At 38.0% G+C, this 10,023-nt stretch overlaps 1 protein-coding gene across 3 annotated transcripts in view; it reads right to left on the bottom strand.

Annotated features, from left to right (window-relative positions):
* mrtfbb (myocardin related transcription factor Bb) overlaps window positions 1-10,023 on the bottom strand; it is a 79,833-nt gene that overhangs the window by 61,798 nt on the left and 8,012 nt on the right. For all 3 annotated transcript variants that reach the window (XM_067571086.1, XM_067571088.1, XM_067571087.1), the window contains exon 4: window positions 9,332-9,499. The gene's annotated coding sequence lies outside the window, so the exon portion shown is untranslated. The remainder of the gene's footprint in view (window positions 1-9,331; window positions 9,500-10,023) is intronic.

Here is a 10,023-nt window from a genome sequence, read left to right as displayed (position 1 = left end):
CGCATACCACTGATAGGTACTTCTTGAAGTACCTGCCACTCTCATGTGAAACGTTCAATACATGCTTATCTGTCAAGGCCTGGATAAATAAAGGAGCTGGATCGATTGAACCAAGTGCTAATGCCTTGTGGAGTTAGTTAAACTCCATGGAGAGTCTTCTCTCTTGTGGATAAGTGAACTGCATGATTAAATAAAAGGACTATAGCAGTAAAATAGTACAATAACAAAAGAGAACAAAGAATATTAAGTGAAGCTTTTTGCAACCAGAAACAAAAGTCTTGTTCTTTTTATGTGTTCGGTGCTACACCCTTGCATTGGAATTCAAATACAAAACATTTTTTGAGAAAAAACACATAATTTAATTAAATTGATCTTTTGCAGTCATAGAGCCAAACATAAACTCCACACAGGAATGTAGAACCTGTTGAAAAAAAAGCACCAGAGCCGAGGAGGGCAGGCACCATCAATCGTTCCAGACGGCATGTTTAGATCACTGTTTTTCACTCTACTTTTACACCTGTTGGAGAATTCAATCAATTGTGTACCGGTTACTGCAGATTGTTCATGTTTACAACCATGCTTTCTATCAGAACTTCGGTTTTAACAAGCTTCTGGGGGAACAGTCTTTTTTGTGAAGACGCCAGGAGACAATCTTTTTAATTAGGAAATGATGTTTCCTACCACCACAGTGGTTCCCTCTGGAAATTAAATCAGCACAGTAACCTTATTCAGTCAAATAGAGTGGCACAGCCATGGCCTGGTGAGTGAAATTTCTTGATCCAACAGCTACGGTGATTTTTCAAACATGAAATCATGCAGGACGGTACTTTTCACATGAACTATAAACAGCCAATCCATGAGGGAATATTTTGTTAAAATAAATGTGATTTTGAATTTACATAATGATAAATACACTGGGGAAAAAATGTGCCACAACTCTAATTTCAGAGAGTCTTCTGGGAGTGAGCAACTTAATGGTAGAACATGTGTATTCCCACTACATGGATTTATGGTTTTCCTTGCATGGAGGCGTCTGCAATGTGTTGGGACAGATTTTTGCGTTTCAAAAAGCCATTATTTAAAACCCGGGAGGAAGTGCATCAGCATAAGTCTAGATAAGAAATAAATGAGTCAATAGTTGAAAGATTGTTGGAAAATCCTCTTTTCTCCACAGTACGAATGTGCACTTTAAAATCAAAGACAGAGGACAGACAGGCAGAAAAGAATAGTCAGCTTTGTTTGGTTCCCCAGTGGCTTTTGCTCCCTGGCCTTGTCATAGTTTATGATCATTGTGATACTGCAGCACTCACATCTGATACTGAGCAAGACTAAGCAACTGTTGAAATACTGTAGGACTGCATAAACACAAGGTTTGCAAAGCCACATAGACAGACTATCCTATGATTTACAGCTTACAATTCATGGAGCCACGCGTTCCAACAAAGTTACCTGACACAACATTATAGCTAATAGAAAAAAGTCCTGGTGAGTCAGTTTTACTCTAGAACAACTTCTTTAAAAGACGTTTTTATGGAATTTCTTATTAATTTAATCACTGATAGCTTGACAAGGAGGATGGGATAAGGGGTGCGACATTTACTTTTAATTTCACTTTAATGTCATAAATGACGTCTATCCAGGGAGTGAAGATGAAAATGTGCCGTTTTAAATGACACCACATACACACACACACACACACACACACACACAACCTGCAGTGAGATTGCAACCCTAATCTGCAACACTACATTCAATATTTTCAACCTTACCAGCAAAAGGCCAATGGAACAGCTGAATATGCTAGTTAGAAACAGACCTGCTCAGCAGTTCAGGGTGGATTGTGTCAGCCAACAAAAGACTGAAGTGTATAAATGCAATTACATCTTGAAATATAGATAGTTTATGACAACTTATCTCTGTTACCACAGCTGCCAACATGGATGCAATTTTTGGGGGATATGTAATGTGTAATATTATACCAAACATCATTTTTACATGCCTTTTTACATTTTTATATGCCTATCAAAAGTTGATTTTGATAGCTGATTTTTCAATTTCACTCATATTATGTTTCATTATATACTGTATAATATTTTATGTTATTAATATCATCATCAAATATGACGCTTAAGTGGAAGAATTACACTAAAAATACTACATTTCTTCCATGAAAACACTTAAGAAAAAAGGACTAAGTGTTTTCCATAACTGCTATAAAAATAGGATCCCAGGGAAAATGTCATCTTATTGGAAAAATGCTACTGAGGAGTTTCAAGATAAAGGATGTCAGCATCAGCTGTGAACGGAGTCAATATATTCTTCAGTTAGATTTACCCAGAATGGGTAAATCTAATTTTAAGATATGTTACATTTTGATTCAGTATTTATCTATGAGCTAAGTTTCCGTTTCCACAGCTTCACATTTCAGTTATCTGGCAGTGAAACATCTTTTCTTTTCTTTCTCTGTTGCTGTCTGAGAGTCTGTGAGAAATTAAGAAAGAGAAGAGGGAAGGTCTAATGTGCACTTTATCTCATATAACTGGTCACACTCTCCACTGTACTGCAGTAAAACTAGATGGTTAAAGAGGGAGCAATTTCCCTTCAGATAAATAGACACCAGCAGGGCAAGAATAGACTCCAAATTAATCCATTCTCCAACCCAGTGCAGAGTAACATAGCATACATCATTGTGCTGCTACAAAAGCAAGTGAAGCAGCTTGGAGCAAAATCTGAGAGTTTCTGAAAGGAGGCACACAGAGATTAGGAATGTGGAGCTCCTCAGAGAGATGCCTTCACAGCAGACAAAGACACTGGGAAGTCTTTCCTTCTGCTTGAGGCAGGAAGAAAGGTCATCATGTTATTTTGGGATAGGAACTGTTTTCCTGGGTTAAAAGTCACAGTATCATCACTACTTTCTAACAATTTGAAATATATTTTACCAAACACAAATTGCCTTATTCATTTCCCCCACCCATCTTTGGTCATTGTCACCTTCAAATCAAAGTTTCTGTTTGACCTACACTTCACTATTTCTTGCTGCATTTGTGCGGAGATCACACTGGTGCCTCTCCAACAGAAATTCCATAAACAGAGAGAAATGTTAGAGGTCCACTGGGAATTCCCCGAACCAAGTTCAAGGGTAATTGAAGAAAAACAGTGCAGTAAGAGGTGGGAATTCTTAACAGACCGTCTCTGTTTGTGTTTATTTGCGTGCGTGCATGTTTTTTTTTAAAGAAAAGACTGACGAGACGAGACTGGCAAGATGCAAATATTGTCAAGTTGGCACAGAGGCGCTATCTAAATATGTTAATTTGGGTGACAATTGCAGTTTTTACTCTAAACAAATGATTGCATCTCCCGCCACTCACATCTCAACCGTGTTGCTCCATTCTTCGCTTCATCAGAGAAATGAATACAATTGAGGCTTTGACCTGTTCCACCATCTGCCCTGGTAAGAGACTGTGAAAGATTTAGCTCTGTTTACAAGAGCTGAATGCCTTCTTTGTTCGTCCTGTGAAACTGTCCAACTTTATGTTGTAATTCAATCCAGATCGCTTGAAGAAAACAATCCTGTTGCACGCAGAGTACAATGCAGTGTAGAGAGGCCACCAGCTTTCTCAGTGGTGGCTTTGCTTGTTTATAGCATTTGAACCAATGCCTCAAATTTATGCTGTAAACATCAGATGTTAAACGTTCACATGTAGCATGATGGTACATAAACATTGATCACACGCCAGCAATATTTATGCTTTGCGGTCTTCATATTTGGGACTCTTCGGATACATATGCGGCCAGCCATTATGTAAGAGATTGTGCTACTGATGACAGACAAGTCCAGGGTGACTTTTGTTTCCAATTTTAGAAAGGAAATGTTAATTTTGAAGCTTGTCTACAGTGTCACAAAACAATCTTAACTACCAGAGTAGAGTTTTGCTTTAAAAGATGTTACAGGCGTTTGTGAGAATTATCTTTGATGAACTGGAGTCATTTTTAAGAACTTGTTCTCATGCTGTGGCTGTTTGACGTGATAAGGCCAATATCTCTTTTATAGTAACACCACCTAAGTGTCTCCTTAATCCTTATTAAACAGCTAAATGAGGCAGAAATTGTGCCAGGTGGGTCATTAGTCTACAGTGACCATTTTATTTCCCAAATCTCTTCTCCTATGTGGCTTTGGGTATGAACGTCAGACACCATCAGACGTGATTAACCTTTCAATTAAACTGTCTGTACATCTCACTGTTAACATTGTCTCACACAAGTCTCCATCAGTAGTCCCTCAGAGGCTACCTGCCAGAAATTGCACATGGGGGAGTTATAGCTATACAGTAAGTAGGAATCTTGCAAATATGGAAGATGATCGGCCTGGGCGATAAAACGATAGCGATATGTACGGGCGACAGACACTATATCAATATATCGATTGATTTAATGTCTAAATCGATAAGAAAATTGTTTGATAGAACGTTCGATAGTTTCACTTAAATGCATTAAATGCAAACCTCCATGAAAGCACATAATGAATATGTAAAGTTTGGTTGCATGAACAAACCCCGACCATGCTCCCTCCCAGGCTCATAAACAGCCTATCATATCCCTTGATAATGGAGCGTGCTACGAATGACTTGAAAACGGCCAATCATTTTACAGACGTGTTGTCGACATGTGACACAACAACAGAAACAGCGTGGAGTGAGAAAATGAGTGCAGACGTTAAGGAAATAATATAATAATAGTAAGTATAGTAAAACTTATCATTCAACCTTTTTTCTCCTGGTCTTTATTAAAAAAAAAGGTCATTAAAGATGATCAATAATTATTGATATCAACTGAGTTAAAACATTTTATTGTGATAATTTTGTCAGCTATATCGCCCAGTCCTAGAGGATGAGATTAAATGTAAATATGAAATCCTTCGATAATCTGCTGCATGGAGTGTATCCCTGAAGGGAACTTAACAGCTGAAGCTTGAATCTGAAAAATAACTTAGATGAGTCAGATACTGGCAACAGACAGTATGATGAGCAGAGCTCTTAGTTTGACCACATTTAATCAAGAAATGTCATGGCAGAGAGAAAGCTGATGAAATGTAAATTTAGATTTTGGTTAAATAAAACTCGTGATTTTCAAGTACATGGTTGGGAACCTTTTAGGTCACAAGAAAATTGAAGAATCCTAAGAGCTGCAGTAGCCTGCTTTATTTTATGGTTTATTTCTACTTTTGTCTTACTGCTTCTCTCTGTTCAGTACTCAAACGTTTGGTTCGATTATTAGTAGAAACACGTAAACTGAAAAAGACAGCCTGCTAAATGGACCAAAAAATTGTCATGTAATGTAATTATTTCATTCCAGCTTCATTCTCTTGTCAGTCCCTTCTTCTCATTCACTGAATGATGTCAGTCGTTTAAGTCACAGACATGGTTTATAATGTTTTAGTCTCTTTGTGCTTGCTGACTGGCTGTACGTCTTTATCTCATTTCTTTCTTTCACATCCAGTCCATAAGTGGCCTCTCACCTTTGCTTTGCTAGCTTCTCAAAAGCCCTCTGAGGAACAGATTCAGTCACAAAGTCACACCGTACACTGACCAGTAGCCCTTTTCTAAGGATAAAGAATCCAAAAAGACATTTATGAAACCTGCCTTTAATGTAAAACCCACCAATCAATCCAGCCTCACATTAATTTATATATTTAGAAACACTTATTATATGAAATAAGAGAAATGTATTCTAAAGTACAAAACAATTATTTCCATGTCAACCTTTATGAAATACACACAGAAAGTTTGCATTAAGACAAAACTGTGCTGTGACTATAACATTTCTGCCACTCCTGCATCATCAAAGATATCAAATATCTTTATAACTAAGTGCTCAAAGCGAGATGAAAGCACGTTACTGGATGTCACTGAAATATATACGAGAAAAGACAAAGCCACCACCACTGTTCTTCTGTGTAAGGGATCTTAAATGGTGCATGTCTGCTAAACTTTAACTCACTAACAGAGGCCAGTAACAGTACGCCATCCTCATTAAGGTTTCATTAAGAGTCAGGAGGGCAACAAAACTGAGAAGATTACAGCCCAAATAAAATCGCATGGAATGAAGCAGGCTTATTTCTCTCCAGAGGAGTAACATCACAGTTGCCAGTATTCAAACTGCAGAAACAGGACCCATGGTGTCAGCCAAAATGAGCTCTTCTGCAATGAAACTAGTCAATTATTCATTTATCCATCGTCTATAGTGAGCTCTGGGAGTGAGCCCTGCTGTTGCAGCCCAGCCAAAAAGAGGGGTGTGTTGTTGGTGAATGCATGAGGTCCTTCTAACAATGTGAAGAAGAAGCTTTAAAGATTTTGCTCACTACGAATCCTAAATCTGTCTGTGTTTGGAAAGCTAGTAGCTAGTAGTGGATATTTTGTCATGCAGATCCATGGAAAAAATCAGTTCTGGTATGGTGAAATATTAGAGTTGTCGATTTCATTGGACCCAAGACAAACAAGTTTACAATGTTTTTCTGGGTAACATAACAAGATCAAACAATATTGGTTATTACAAAATGCTTTTGTTCAGCTGCTGTGGCTAAATTATAACAGATTCAAATAATGTTGAAAGGAGGATAATTTTACTGTACACGCTGGCCTCTTGTCTGGTTTGTGCAGTATCTTCATGAGCCATAAGAAAAGTTCATCACCAAACAAGGACTCTCACTTAAAGACTTGCAATAAAAGTTAAAGTGATGTCTGTGTGCTACAATTCCCGTCTAAGAAAAGGAACAATTAAAATATTCCACTCATGCCACAGGCACAGTATAATTTTTATTATTGACCTACACTTCTATCTACATTTATTCACTCCACTACCCTAAATGTGGAGCAGGTGCCCTGGGCAACAGACTGATAACACACAACTATTTTCATCACCTTGCAATGACACATTTTATACCTGGTTGTGTATGATGAACTTGAAACAAATGGGTCATTTTAGAATAAATGGTTTTGAGGAATTGGACTAGGAATCTAACAAAAATGTAACATGTGGTTTATGTTTAAGTGACAGTTAATTTGCATAGCATTTATTTGCAAAGTCTCTAAAATAATTAATTCCATTTATGTGTGTGCGTTTTTGTGTGTTGCTTTAATTGTTCTCCAAATCTATAACGATCCTCTAAAGACATAAAAGATGAACAACATCGCTATAGAAAAAAAAAACAGTTCCCAAAAATGCTGCTATAATGTCTGAAAATGAGAAAAAGGGTTGTTTAGCTGCTACCGCTGGTTGTTGCCTTCAACAGTTAACATACTTCTCCATCACAAGAACAGTTGAAATGGATATGAGGGCAGAAATGACCTGGATAAAGTTAGTTAGGAAAATGACAAGACTACAGTGGGAGTAAAATACTGTCCTGGATTCCTCAAAATTCTGGAGTTTTGGGGCTATATAATGTGCTAATTGCCGTATACATTATAATTCTTTACCAAAGAAATGTTAGACAACATCTGCACACAGACCCAGAATTTAAAACCTTTTGGAGGGGAAATTCAAAGCCACTTGGTAATCCTCAATGTAACTGGGAGGTATAAAGGAGAAGCTGACATGACAGGTGCTCACTACAAAGAGGAGCGTGTCGTGGCAAATGTTCCAATTACAGCCTAACCTAGAGTTGTATTTGGTTTTTTATTTGATTTATTGGATTATAAAACAAAGATGAGCTTGTAGACAAATCTACAAAAAAACAAGGGATTCCCACATGGAATGGAGAATTTTTGTCATATCAATGTCTTTGTGTTAACTAGTACTACTATTGCAAAGCCAGGCAAGCTGGTACATCTTTTCAAAACCATACATAAATCTCATGAGAGGGATTTCCCAGCCAAGAGTGATCTATGAAAACAATGATCAAATCTCATCTAGTTGCAGAACAGTCCTTTTTTGCAATGCATGAGGTGGCAGCAACAGCATCAAACTATTCTTGCTGAGAATAAAAACACATTTATGACACGGAGGGGTTTATCAAGTAAGAATTAGACTGAAATCATGGCTGCTGTTAAGGACATCCAGTTACCCAGTAAAACATATGACACAGAAATGCAAAGAAATGTCAGAGAATTTCAAGGATCAACTGAGGAAGGACATTGCCATGTGTGAGTGTTTCTCACTCCAGTTTGACGAGTTACAGAGATATGGACAATGTGGGGTAGTTTTCATCATTTTCCATGAGTTATAATGCTTCTTATCAGACTGCCGTTTGAGGACAGGAGCACAATGGAGACACAGCTAACACTTTCTTCCAGTGAAAGAGCACACAAGGGATAAAGATAAATATCAAGGATGTTTTTGAAAGGTGTCACAGAGAAAATTATGTCCAACTCTGTCACGTCTTGAAAGGCAGTTATTTCGCTCTCATTTGGAGAACAAATAGCAGAGTTTTGGTGTGATTACGGGAGCTGTCACCTGAAATCAAAGAGTTTCTCAAGTGCTCAAAGTTCTAAGTTCTCTGTTGATTACCGACTTACTGATATGCTGAATGAATTGGATATATAACTCACAAAATCAGATCTGTGACTACTCTCCAAGTGCAATTGGAGCTGCTACTTCTGTCAGCTAGGCTGCAATACCAGAATCTGCTCTACTTTCAAACTATCCATTCGGAACTTCAGCTGAGTATCATGGTAAGGACACAGAGGAACTTGCCAGCACACAGTACACAATGAAAATTCATTGTAAGTCATCAGAGTTTGACAGATGCTTTACTGACTTTGCCTTAGCTGAGCCTGTTGCTATGTATATGCATTTCCTGTTGGCCCAGATATACGTAGATGTGGATGGCACTGCCTCCAAAATTGGATCACTCACTAACCTGGACACAGCTGCGGTGGAGAATGAAATTCTCACCCTTCAAAATGACATTCAGATGAAGTGCGATGCGTCTGAGAGGAAGGGTGAGTTCCATATACCGTTAGAGAAGCATCTCAACATAAGAATCTAGCCTTGTACTTGTCAGCCCTTTTGTGGGTCAGCCTATTTATGTAGGTCTGCATTGTTCTCGCATGATGATCAAAAAGACTGAATCAAAAAGTACAAGATAAGTACAGTATTAATAACCACTAATTGTGTCCCTGAATCAATATGTTTGCATGTCACATTAAGGTTTTGTGACATATATGAATGAATGAGAGAGCTAAAAGAGACTTTAGATAGATTTTCTGAGTCTAAATTCCTCCTGGGATTCATCAGCTGCTTTTCTATCTTCTTCTGAATGAGATCCAGGTCTCCTCCTGGCAGCTAATTCAGACAGTCTTTGTCTGTGTTGTTGAGCACGTGAAGTGTTACTCACCTGTCCTCTTCCAGGCCTTAGAAGCCGACAGCATGTGGGTGTATTCAAGGTTATTCAGCAAAGTCACAGGTTTCATCCGTGACATGGTGTTAGCACGCAGGACACCGAGATATCTGTGAGAGTCCAGCAAACACCTGGACGCAGTGTGAGTGAATCGCTTGGGCATACCTTCACAGGACAGGATGACAGGGAGAAGAAATGAAAGTGTTTCAATGAAGGTTGAATCTATTTAAATGAGGAAAGAGGATTTAAAAGAGACACTTATTTTCTTTGACAGCCAACAAATTGGCAGCTGTGGCAGTTTATTGCAATCCACTTTACAAATGTATTAGTTTTACAGAAATACCCAAATAAAGAAACATCACATCATCAAAGAATTTATCACTATCCAATCATATCACTGAAACCCTTCTCTATTTTACCAGTCAGAGGTGAATAAGACTGGAAAAGAACCATAAGAATCATGAGATGTGGGGTAGTTACTCATCAAGATGGGCAGTAGAACTAAATATGAAAAATAAGTCATCAACACTAAATGACTTACTGGAAGAGGCAGATCTTTCATTTTCCAATAAAGTTGTTTTAGTGCATGGGGTGAAAAGCAACCTCTTTGTACTCTATAAGATGATTGAATCTTTGTCAATTATCCAAATAGAACTAGCCACAGAAAAGGTCTCTTGTTATATAAATGA

The sequence above is a fragment of the Thunnus thynnus genome, chromosome 17 (assembly GCF_963924715.1).
Source record: "Thunnus thynnus chromosome 17, fThuThy2.1, whole genome shotgun sequence".
Taxonomy (NCBI): Eukaryota; Metazoa; Chordata; class Actinopteri; order Scombriformes; family Scombridae; genus Thunnus; species Thunnus thynnus.
This window is presented reverse-complemented; position numbering and strand designations above follow the sequence as displayed.